Below are 13054 nucleotides of genomic sequence, written 5' to 3' on the forward strand. Positions count from 1 at the left end.
TAAAGTCGACACCTAATAATGTAGAATATCTATTTCCAATAGAAAAGAGTAATTCTGAGAATAAAGAGAGCAGTCGCTATTCAAAAGGAGCATGTTTGGAGGGTTGAGATCTCTAAAAACATGTTTAACCCCGTCGCAATTTGCCCCTGTCCCAAGTCAGGGACCTCTGGCCTCTGTTAGTCTTTTATGATTTTTAGTATTAGTTTCTTGTGTATAATTCGGATTTTAGTATGACGTCCATTATCACTGAACTAGTATACATCTTGTTAAGGGACCGGCTAAATGACACCTCCGTGTGTGGAAGTTTCTCGCTACATTGAAGACCCATTGGTGGCCTTCGACTGTTGTCCGCTCTATGGTCGGGTTGTTGTCGATTTGACACATTCTCCATTTCCATTCTCAATTTTATGTCTTTGACAAGCAATGCTTTAAACCACTGACAGTCTCTTTAACGATCCCATGCACAAAAATGACAAAACTAAATAACAAAGTATATTGTCCCAGCTAGCCTGAATAGTGCAGGTCTCAGCTCGAGAGTTCCCACTAAAGGCATTTCGGTTTTTTTTAGATAAAAAGATTTGAAATACCCAGTCTACAAAATTAAACAAAAGTTCAAAATCTGACTCTCGTCTGTACTAATTGTTTCATTGGCAATTTTACTACATTTTCTCATTATTATGTTGCTTCATAAATGTCTTTAAAGATGAAACTTCTGTTGGTGGTTACGGTTCGGAGATGGGCTGTTCTGTCCTTGTCAGATTTCTCATACATGTTTTTCTATATTAATACTCTAGTTAGAAGAAAATAGCTTGCAGTTATCCGCTATCTCAAGAAGTTTAGACATTTGCTTTAAATAACATGCGATGAAATAAACACTTGAAATGAGTGAAATTCTAAAGATGGCGTAGACATATTGATTTATTAATTGATTAGGATAAGATATCTGGGTTTTCAGTTGATTGCATCCGTTTCGTTCTCTCACAAGTAGAAATGAAGATCTCGATCATTGATTATACTGTTCTGTTAATTTCTGTGTCATTTTGTCTCTTGTGGAGAGTTGTCTCATCGGTAATCGTACCACATCTTCGTTTTACAAGTACAGAAAATTTTGGAAAGCTCATTTATAATTATTTAATTTTTTTTAATCGAATATTCCAATCGTTACACCATTTTCCAAGGTCATGAATGCTTGGCGCCTTTAACATGATTTAACCCTGTCACATTATGTATATATATATAAATATATATGCCTGTTCCGACTTAGGAGCCTGTAAACCAGAGGTTGTCATTTGTTGCTGTATATCATATTTGTTTTCCGTTCATTGTTTTAGTACATATTTCATTATTTTCATTTGTCATTTTGAAGCCTTTTATAGTTGACTATACGATATGGGTTTTACTCATTCTTGAAGCCCGTACGCACGTGGCGACCTAATGTATATCTGTAGAGAGTTGTCTCATTGGCAATCATACCATGTATTCATTTTTATATTGATACCAGTTTATAGGTATTCAATTGCACCAGAAAAAACTTAATATGGGGAACCTTTAACCTATTTTCAATACAATTAAGAAAGAGAGCTTCCCGTTTTGATAAGATCTGTATTAGATATTTTTTTAATTATTTGTTATTGACTTTGAACTAACTGTTAGTAACTGCGAGTAACGTTATGTGTCTGTTGTTGTTGTGGGGTTGAATAAATCCCTGGCACGTCCAGGATGTGTTCTGTTAGTTGTTTTGTGCTTTCGATCAATCTGATGAGTTAAGCCCTTTTCAATGATTTTTTTTATAGTTTGTTCTTATGTTCTATGTACTAGTTCACCATGCACTGTCCCAGGTTATCAGGGAGTTCTTGAGGCAGCAAACTAGTTTAAATCCGCGTCATTCTAAATGTGCATGTAGCAAGTTAGTAGCCTGTATAAATCTGTATGCTTGCATTTATTGCTATATATCATAATATTTTTCCGCTGTTGTTGTACATAAGTCAGGCCGTTAGTTGTTTTATATTTGTCATTTGAGGCCTTTCATAGCTTGCTATATGTGGTTTGGGTTTTGCTCATTTTTGAAGACCGTACGTTAACTAATAGTTGTATAATTCTTGTGCATTTGTTCTCTGACCATGTGGAGATTTGTCTCATTGGCAATCATACCAAATCTTCCTATATTTATATATATAAATATACTAGTTAAGCATTTTTTGTAAAGGAAACCCCGAAAGATTACACGATTAAATAACTGGTGAAAAACTTCATTGATTGTAGAGTAAAATTATCTCAGTGAATTAAGATATGTCGATGTTAATCCAATTGCGTACCATATATCATTAATATAAGGGACCTATAATCATGATAATCATAAATTAAATCGTGCCAGTACCATAGAAGAAAAGTTCCAGTCGGTGAACAGTCCATTACTGTAAACCAACTTATTTTCGCGAGCGATTTATTTTCGCGACTTTCGCGAGTAGAAAAATAACGCGAATATAAATCGTCGCGAATATGTCAATCTTTGATCTTTCCTTAATAAACTTCATCAAGTAAATCAGATAATCGCGAAATTTAATAGCCGCGAAGTGGTCAAGAAAGGGTAAAACGCGAAATAAAGTATCCGCGAAAATAAGTTGGTTTACAGTATGCGGACTGTGGCGACTGGGCAGGCGCGGATCCAGAGGGGGGTTCCGGGGGTTGGAACCCCCCTTTTTTTTGGACGATCAATGCATTTGAATGGGGACATTTAATTGGAACCCCCCCCTTTTTGTCCTGGGTTAGGACCCCCCCCCCCCTTTGTCCTGGGTTAGGAACCCCCCTTTTTAAAATGGTTGGATCCGCCCCTGCTGGGCCATGTACTATGCGGCAAAGAAATGAGATGTTCTAATATTATTACACCTGCATACCAAATATTAAGACTGAGCAGCTTTATATGGGTCCATCTTTGATTGACAGACATTCCATCACAAACTTCAACATAGTGTGGCGTAATCAATTCCATCTAAGATTTGATGGTCAGTTCTTAATCAGTTTAATGATCTTTCATCTTGTTTAATGTGACACTTTATACGATACTTTAGTTGCACAGTTGAACTGCAATAGTTTATCCAAATAATCTAAGACCATTAATCAATGCCTTTGCTGACTTAAATTAAGAACATGTGTTTATAGCTGTATCTTGTGAGAAACTTTTATATGCATTGGTCAGAGATATGAGAGTAGTAGCTTGAAGTACCAAGTTGTATGCACGAACGTTAATTGGAAATTATGATTAAGAATATTTATTATACATGTACTGTTATATAAAGATTATATATATATCTGATTAAACATGTGAACATTAAATGGACTTCGTTATATAGACAGTACTAAGTGAGCTTACGGAGAAACTTTACAATAACTAGTTCCCTATGTAACGGGCAACATGGATTACGATCCCGGACACGTAGATCCGAAATAACGACATAGTTCTAAAATACACACACAGAAAGCCCCGTTATATCTGGTGGAGGTACCCGTGGTCAATATGTCAGTAATCGAAGTTATGATGTGCCTGAAATCTGGACGAATTACAAAGTTATGGCGTGTGCTGACAACAGAAGCAATTTGGGCTTCCGTTCAAGAGAAACTATAGGATAACTGAAGTGGGAAATGTATGCCACGGAGAGTTGAGTTAGGATGACTTTGTATACGTATTAATGTAAGTGACTTGCTGTAAATATTTGTGAAACTTTTGTGTCAGTCATTTTGTTTCCTTGGTTTTATGGAAACGCATTATCCTCGAACTTTGAAGAACATTAGAAGAACGCCTGTGAGAATTTTTGATGAATAGAAACCTGAGATGACTCTGAGATATTACAACAGACTAGCAGTAACGTGTATATCGAAACTTTTGTGTTGGTAACAATGTATATATATGTACAATGTAAATAACAGAGTGGACTGGCGTATCCGTCGATCCGAAACCAGCAAAGAACCGTTATAAATGACAAATTCCTGATGAATTTCGAAGAAGTGGCTCCGCACGTTCAAACCGAAGAAGTCATGTGGACAATATTTTCATGTTTGTAAATAACTTTAAGTTTTCATAACTGTTTTTATCCATTCAGAATGTTTTATGCCTAGGTTTAGTTTTTTTATTGTATATTTTTTTGGCATTTTATTTTGTTTACACATGTTTGATTAAGCTAATTTTTAATCTCTTGTTATTACGAGAGTGGGCGTATTGGGTGTAGTTAAGTTAACCGAGAAGGGTTGCTTATACTAGTTGGAGGTTCACGGGAGTGTCCATGTGAAGATGATTTACAGTGTTGGTAGTTCTATGGTGATACGGTCACATAGAAGTGAAAATTGCAGCTAATGAGATGCTGATTTTCTGTATTGGATTGCCCAGAGATAATGATTAGTTGATTTTAATTGATGCTTTTAATTATTTTATCATTTTGTTTACGCTTGGATTAACGGTCAAAATTCGCGATTAGACCTTACCATAATGTATTTGAATAGATTAATAATTGTCAAACTTGTGTTATATATTTTTATGATTTTTGTTTAGTGCCTCTTTTGTAGTTATAAATATCAAGAGTTTGAAGTTGAAAGGATAATTGTTAAATTTAGATTTTAAAAGTATTAATCTTTTTACAAGTTTTCCACAACTATTCACGACGTAAATTGATAAATTACATGGTATAGCAATTATCATTAATTTTTTTTATTATTATTAGTTTAGATTTTTTTCAGTAGTTTTAGTTAAAAGAAAAATTTTATTTTTTAATGTTCACATTTCCTCCCCTTATCTTTTTACTTTGTGTAATATTTTTGGTATGAATTTTTTTAATTCGAGTGAAAACGAATTTTGTTTAGCGGGGAGTGATGTGGCGTAATCAATTCCATCTAAGATTTGATGGTCAGTTCTTAATCAGTTTAATGATCTTTCATCTTGTTTAATGTGACACTTTATACGATACTTTAGTTGCACAGTTGAACTGCAATAGTTTATCCAAATAATCTAAGACCATTAATCAATGCCTTTGCTGACTTAAATTAAGAACATGTGTTTATAGCTGTATCTTGTGAGAAACTTTTATATGCATTGGTCAGAGATATGAGAGTAGTAGCTTGAAGTACCAAGTTGTATGCACGAACGTTAATTGGAAATTATGATTAAGAATATTTATTATACATGTACTGTTATATAAAGATTATATATATATCTGATTAAACATGTGAACATTAAATGGACTTCGTTATATAGACAGTACTAAGTGAGCTTACGGAGAAACTTTACAATAACTAGTTCCCTATGTAACGGGCAACATGGATTACGATCCCGGACACGTAGATCCGAAATAACGACATAGTTCTAAAATACACACACAGAAAGCCCCGTTATATCAGAAAGTATATATAATATATAAGCAAAAGTTTCAAAGTCGACCATGCATTCATATAATATTCATAATATAGCTCATGCCAGTGGAGTGCATGCATATAGTGTTTATGCCTGTTTTATTTTACTTTTATTTTTTGTGTGACTATATGATTTGTGCAATCTTATTATTAACTTGTGCTATGTTTTAAGTGTACTATATGCTTTTAACTTATATATGTCATTTATGGTATCTTACTATGCATTATATGTTTAAAATTGTGTTGTTTTTCATGACTTTTGTATGTGTGTATTGTATTGTGTATGTGTGTATTGTATTTTGTTATTAAGTCGATTTGAAAAGCTCACTAGAGCTTGTGTTATGTAGTTTATTGAATATCGACTCTAAATAAAACTTTGAATCTTGAATCTTGAATCACGGATATGAGTTTTGCTAATGCTAATACAACTGAGTGTTTTTGTTAATTAGTATCGTCCTGAATATCATGAAATATTGTCCATTGGACGTGAAGCAAACAACTTATATCCATACATTGTTTTTGATGTTTGGTCTATTATATCATAACGCAGGAAAACGAAACCATCCAAATTCATGTTTTCGGTATAAATCTTAACGTCATTCTTGCGTTGGTTACAGTTTGACATTATTACATTGAAAAAAACAAAACAACAAAAATTAATTAAGTTAATTAATTAATTAAGTCTCATTGTAGGTTATTAGAAAAAAATGAGTATGGTTAGATTATTAAATGCATGTAAACCTAATATTATATGTAAAACTGAAGTTTCTTTTCAATTTCCTTCATTCTTTTTAATGCATTAAATGTATGTGTATAGATAATCTGTCAAAGTTGTCCCATTTCTAGAACATGTACTATATTTTTCTATCTTTGAGTGGTTATTAGAAAATCCCAAAACCTTAGAACTTGTTGTTTTAGCATGTTATTATCTGCATGCCATAACAGATTAATAGCTTTATTTTGCCTTTTTATAACTGAGAAAAAAATCTCCACGGCTTAGATCATGCAGGACTGTATCTTACTGATGTAAAGTTTAAAAAAAATACAAATCATAATACTAAATTACATCTTTTCGCGCCTATTGATAAAACTGTTGCATATAAATGTTTCACTCAATTGATGTATTTACTTTGGCGTTGCTAATGATATAAGTGCGAGAACTATTAGACGGTGCATCATTGAACTGAATTGACCTGCGTAGGCGTAGGTGCAATAAAGTTGTCATTTCACTTATCAAGCTTTTAACCACATAACGGTAACCAACTCATCATGCATGCTGATTTTGAGCACGCGTCTAATCGTTTCAGTCCCTTTAACAAATACCGCTGTTATGAAAGACCTTTAATAGATACTTTCAGCTTCCTTTTTTTAATCATTAATTAAAATATTAATTCTTCCGACTTGGGTATCTTGTTATTTAAATAGATGCCTTTGGTTTTTGTTTTAGATTGCATTTCTGTAATAAATAGGATTTTACCGAAAAGCACTAAACTTAAATATTTTGATATACGTAATTCCAGAAACATCTCTTATTATCATATATATGGGATGTGATATGACTGTTGTTTCTCTACTATCTGATACTATCTAATATTTGAGACCATTCAGGTAAATGGTATTTTTTTCAATCAGATTATTAATCGGTTTTGTCTAAAACTACTACATATAAATTCAACATATAAAAATACAAATCATAATACTAAATTGCATCTTTTCGCACCGTTTGATAAAACTGTTGCATATAAATGTTTCACTCAATTGATGTATTTACTTTTGCGTTGCTAATGATATAAGTGCGAGAACTATTAGACGGTGCATCATTGAACTGAATTGACCTTCGTAGGCGTAGGTGCAATAAAGTTGTCATTTCACTTATCAAGCTTTTAACCACATAACGGTAACCAACTCATCATGCATGCTGATTTTGAGCACGCGTCTAATCGTTTCAGTCCCTTTAACAAATACCGCTGTTATGAAAGACCTTAAATAGATACTTTCAGCTTCCTTTTTTTAATCATTAATTAAAATATTAATTCTTCCGACTTGGGTATCTTGTTATTTAAAAAGATGCCTTTGGTTTTTGTTTTAGATTGCATTTCTGTAATAAATAGGATTTTACCGAAAAGCACTAAACAACCTCTATAAAATTATCTAAATAATCGAGGTCCCGAATTTAAAGAAATTTAATTCCCGACATCCCGAAATTAGAAAAAATAAATCTTGGATCCCGAAAGGGTCAATCCCGAAATCAGGCCCGAGCTTAAAAACACCCGATCCCGACGTCCCGAAAAAGTCCTGCCCCTCCCTCTGCCATGTAGTTATCAAAATTTTCGTGTTTATGCTGCATACATCAGATTTTTTTTTTTTTCTTTCTCGATACTCAATCAAACAACTCAGACTAAATGATCTTATTAAACATATTGCGGATAGCCATTTAATAAAAAAAGTATAGAAACTAACTAACTAATTTTATTCAGTATAAAACCCAGCACAAAAGGATCATCGCTGAAAAACATGAGCATATATCATACAAAAAATTATCAGTTTCCCTTTATGAGGGGGGATAGGAGGGGTCTTGATCCCGAAATCCCGGACTTGAAAAAAATCCCGAGGTCCCGAATTTAAATAAAGCAAATCCCGACATCCCGAAATCCGAAAAAAAGGATTCCCGGATCCCGAAAGGGTCAATCCCGAAATCCCGAGTTTAAAAACACCCGATCCCGGAGTCCCGATAAAGGTCCTATTCCCCCTCCTTTATGATCCTGTATGTATCCATACCAAAATTGTAAAAAAACAAAACACAGTTCTTTGATTTGCAAAGAACGACAATAAATTCTAGGTTATCATTATTTGAACTGAAGAAGGTTATAAAAAAAACCAAAAAAAAAAACAACACTGTAAGTCAGAAAAATAGTCGTAAAACATTTTCTGATTAGCTGAAGGGTGGTTTGCATTCGACAATCCTCGGTAGAATCCGATACTCTAGCTCCTTCCTAGATGAGGGTACGGAATCGGCCGAGTTGAGACGAAGACAAGTTTTTAAGTTTTAGATCTAAGTAAATAAAAACATGACAATTGGCTTTACATATACAGTGCGTGCCTAGATCGTAAACGTCACACAAAGTGCTAATATTTAGATACGATGAAATCTTAAAAACCTTTTTATTAGATGTTATGATGTAAAACGACAAATTCTATGCGTGGATTAAGTATGTAGACACTATGAACGTTTTATTCGATTTTAGTTAATGAAAACAGAGTCTCTGATGAAAAGAAGACAAAGTGTTTTAGCTTTTAGATCCTTAGTCTATATTGTGAAAAGCGAACTATTTTTAGATTTAAATGCTGCAAGCTTGTTATTCTTTTTACCCGTGTGAATGTTAGTGAAGTAATTTATTTTACAACATTTATCTTTTACTATTTTACTACGTAAACATATATAACCCATAGGCGGATCCAGGGGGGCCTGGGGGCCCGCCCGCCTTTTGTGTGGGAAAAATTGGTTGCTTATATAAGGAATCACTGACGCATGACTGGAGCCCCCCTTAGGTCAGTCAACGGGCCCCCTTATGAAAAGTTCTGGATCCGCCACTGTAATCCCCCCTGTATATATGTCCGGTAACTAGCCTAACAATTTTTAACGCAACTAAGAATGCATACTTCAAGCTATGTGACCTACCGAATTAGACTATTTACTGGATTTGTTATCTCATACGCAACACGACGGGTGCCAAATGTGGAGCAGGATCTGCTTACCCTTCCGGAGCACCTGAGATCACCCCTAGTTTTTGGTGGGGTTCGTGTTGTTTTTTCTTTAGTTTTCTCAAGGATTTGTATAGTGAGAAGGATTGGAATCTCGCGGTATCTCGTTAGTTCACGCGTATCGTGAGAAGTCATAAACTCGCCACTTATACCATGATACTCGCTTGTATTGTAAATATCCGGTTTTATCGCTTGGTTGACAACGTTATGAAAATACACATGGTAAGCTACGATCTTACGATCTATTTACGATATTAATTTTGTGTAGACTTACCGATATTAAATATTATTCTTATTTCTCTTAAATTACAAAGTGATAATTAACTAATTTGATCAAAAGGAACAGTTTGCGTTTATAAAGTCTTTCTGTGCAATTTTCGTATTAAAAATTAATTTAGTTTGTAAATTTGATATTCATGCCGGGAAAAGATAAAAATATTTAGTTTTCCCCCTCATGTGACCGCAGTTTTGATAGTCCATTATTATCATCATAATAATCATTTACTCAAAGAGGTAGATGAAATAATAATTTGATTGTCACAGCTTGTTGTTTGACTTTCTGTTTTTTTAAATAGTTCTTTGTTTTTTATTAATTATGCAAGGAACTGTTTGTAATTGAAATATATTTTTGTGGTGATTAGATTAATTAGTGAAGAATATATATAATTAAATAAATTACAACCTTTAATCTCAAAACATAACATTTAATTTAACAAAAATTAAGATGATCAATTAAATGAAGTCTTTGATCTCAGTATCAAAACAAGCTTAGATATATTATAAAATGGAATATTTAGTTATCAACTTTCCATTTTGGGCATAGGACATTTGAGCGAAAAAGAAAAAAGCACATAGGGTCATTTGAGCGCCGACTTCATAGGACATTTGAGCGCCGGGATATTAACCTTACCTGAGTTTTCAGACAGGACATTTGAGCGAAATTTTCCCTGATAATTTTACACGAATTAAGATTTTTTTTTAAAAGTAAGAAAAAAAAGTAAGATTTAGTTATAAATATTTTTTATTTTATTTCACACCCGAGTAATTCGACCGGTTCTGGCTGGTTTATGTAAGTGAAATCCTAAGTTGATCTCTATTTACCAATCAATTCTACTATAATTCATTGGCTATGCAAATTTTCTTTGTTCTAAAATTCTTATATATATATCTATTAAGTGAAATGTCCCTTGGCACTTGAAATCTTAATACTAATAATACATGTACGTGTTAAAATGGATATTATTTTGACCGAGACTAATAAGGGAAAAAGAAGCCTTGTTTGTGACAGTTTCCGATATAGAGTGGACAAAACACTAAAAGGAGAAGAAATATCCTGGAGATGTACAGTAAGTACCTTTTTTTACAAATTTAATGTTAATGTAAACTACTTGTTCGTCTGTTACGCTTCAACTTCCATAACTTCTTTTAATTTTGATTTATATCTATATCATTATATGTCTATCTTATACCTCCTTTAGATTAATTTTTTAACACATTTGAATATAAGCTACCACATATAGGGTTAGGTATCAAGGCTCCATGTTGAAGGTCGTACTGTAACCTATATAACATTGTTAGGTTGATTTTCTAGGCACTTTACAATATTCATACAATACACTGTAAAAATTGTGCTTAGAGCCTAAACATGTTTAGGAAAATGTTTAGAAGCTAAACACATAAATGTCTGTGGTGTTCCCATTCTAAACATGTTATGAATTTCATTTCATTTCATTTCATACTACATCTTATTTTTATGTCTTGCAATAGCAAATGAAAAAGCATTTAAACACTTCAATTGTATTTGTCCTTTCAATATTTTTCAGGCAAAAGGTTGCAAAGCAAGACTGAGGACGGATTGTACCGGAACCGTTATAATTCAACAGAAAAATACTCATAACCATGATATCAGTGATCGTGACAATGAACGTCACTTGCTGCGGGTACGATCAAAAAGAAAAGCGGATGATGATATTGCTCAACGTCCTTCAAAAATTATCCGTACAGAGTTACAGAACATGGATGAAGCAAATCTAAAGTCTGAAGACATTGGCAGCGTTTCAAAGGCTATATATAGAAAGAGGCGTAAATCTCACCCTGCACTTCCTAAATCTAGAGAGGAAACACACCAATCATTAAAGAAGATTAATATTCAGTCAAATAAATTTGAAAATTTTGTGCAGTTTAATGATGAACAAACTGGTATAATTATTCTTACGTGTCCAACCAATCTTGAATGTTTATGCAGTGTGCCGGATATAAGTTCCAAGCCCGAACAGACTTGTAAATAATGCCGTTGCCGAGTTTTATGTTTTATGACAGTGCTTTGTTTTTAGTGCTTTGTTTACAATTAAAAGATGTTTTAATCTTTTTGTTGGTAAACTCCTGTTTTATGACTGTGCTTTGTTTTTAGTGCTTTGTTTTTTACAATTAAAATATGTTTTAATCTTTTTGTTGGTAAACTCCTCATTTAATGAACTATATTCGTAAGAAAATGTGGTATGATTGCCAATAAGACAATTCTCTATCCAAGACTTGTTTTCGCTCAAATGTCCTACGCTTATTCTTATTTTCGCTCAAATGTCCTAAAATTTAGGCGCTCAAATGTCCTATACTTTGGCGCTCAAACGTCCTTTTTTTTTTCGCTCAAATGTCCTGTCAATGCGCTCAAATGTCCATTGCCGATTTAGTTATCAACTTTCAGTTCAAATTATTATTCAATGTTACAACCATGTCAGATTTTTTATCCTGGGACCAAGATATTGACCTTGATCTTTTGTTAGGTGAATATACTGAGTATGATCCAGAACCCAGTGACAGTGATGAAGAATGTTACATTGCCAAAAAGAAAAAGTCTGAACCTGTACCAGATACATGTATTAAACCTTCCTACAGTTGCCCTGTTTGCAAAAAGACTCTGAAAACAATTTCAGGCTTCCGTGGTCATGTCCAGAAACAACATGGACAGAATTTGAGAGCATCAGACCATCGCACACATGCAGATAGTAAACTACCTTGTAACCTAGCACAGTCCGTGACGCCTTAAATGAAAGTTTATTTGCTGAAATATTCCCTACAGCTTTGCAGTCCAGTTTGTCCAACATTGCTAATGATCCATTTACCATCAATGACAGCATAACAGACATATGCAAATTTGTGACCAATTCAGCATTAGTGCAAGACATTTTGTTGAAATATTTTCAACCGATATTTGTTGAAACTACAAGCAACATATCTTCCTCATGTGACAAAGAGCAAATGTTTCGCCGTTTACACATAAGTAGAGTTAAGCCAGAATTAGCAAACACTTTCCACTCTCATTGTCCATCTTATTCATTGAACTGTACCAACTTATTCCTACAGATGGTACATGAAGATATTGTTGGTGAAATTTTTAAAGTTCAGACAATGACAGCTGTTCAGAAATCTACATCAAATCAGGAAAAGTTAACAGAAAATGACCAAAGCATTCTTTATTATATTGCTGGTTACACCATTCGTGCCCTACAGAAGAGATACACCAGGTACTCTACTAAGAAGTTGTCCGTCATAAATAAATTTACAGACAATTCTTCAGGTGTTAACTTTGTGAAACAATATGACAAGTGGTACAAGACACAAGACCGTGGTGGCCTTCAGAAACCATCAGATTCCCTGTTCTTATTAATCCGTGAATTAGAGACAATTATTCGCAAAACAGTTGAACCTTCATATAGTGCTAGTACGCTTCTTATTGATCCTTTAAAAGAAACTATGATGGAAGGGTTTATGGTAAAACATTATTGTGACATTCTTATGCAAGGTGAAACTGCAGATATTGTGTCAGCTATAACTGAAGACATCATTCATTTGTTTTTAACCATCCGTGGCTTTGCTGTTACTCGCATAGAACGTAATA

The sequence above is a fragment of the Mytilus galloprovincialis genome, chromosome 14, assembly GCF_965363235.1.
Source record: "Mytilus galloprovincialis chromosome 14, xbMytGall1.hap1.1, whole genome shotgun sequence".
NCBI classification, from domain to species: Eukaryota; Metazoa; Mollusca; class Bivalvia; order Mytilida; family Mytilidae; genus Mytilus; species Mytilus galloprovincialis.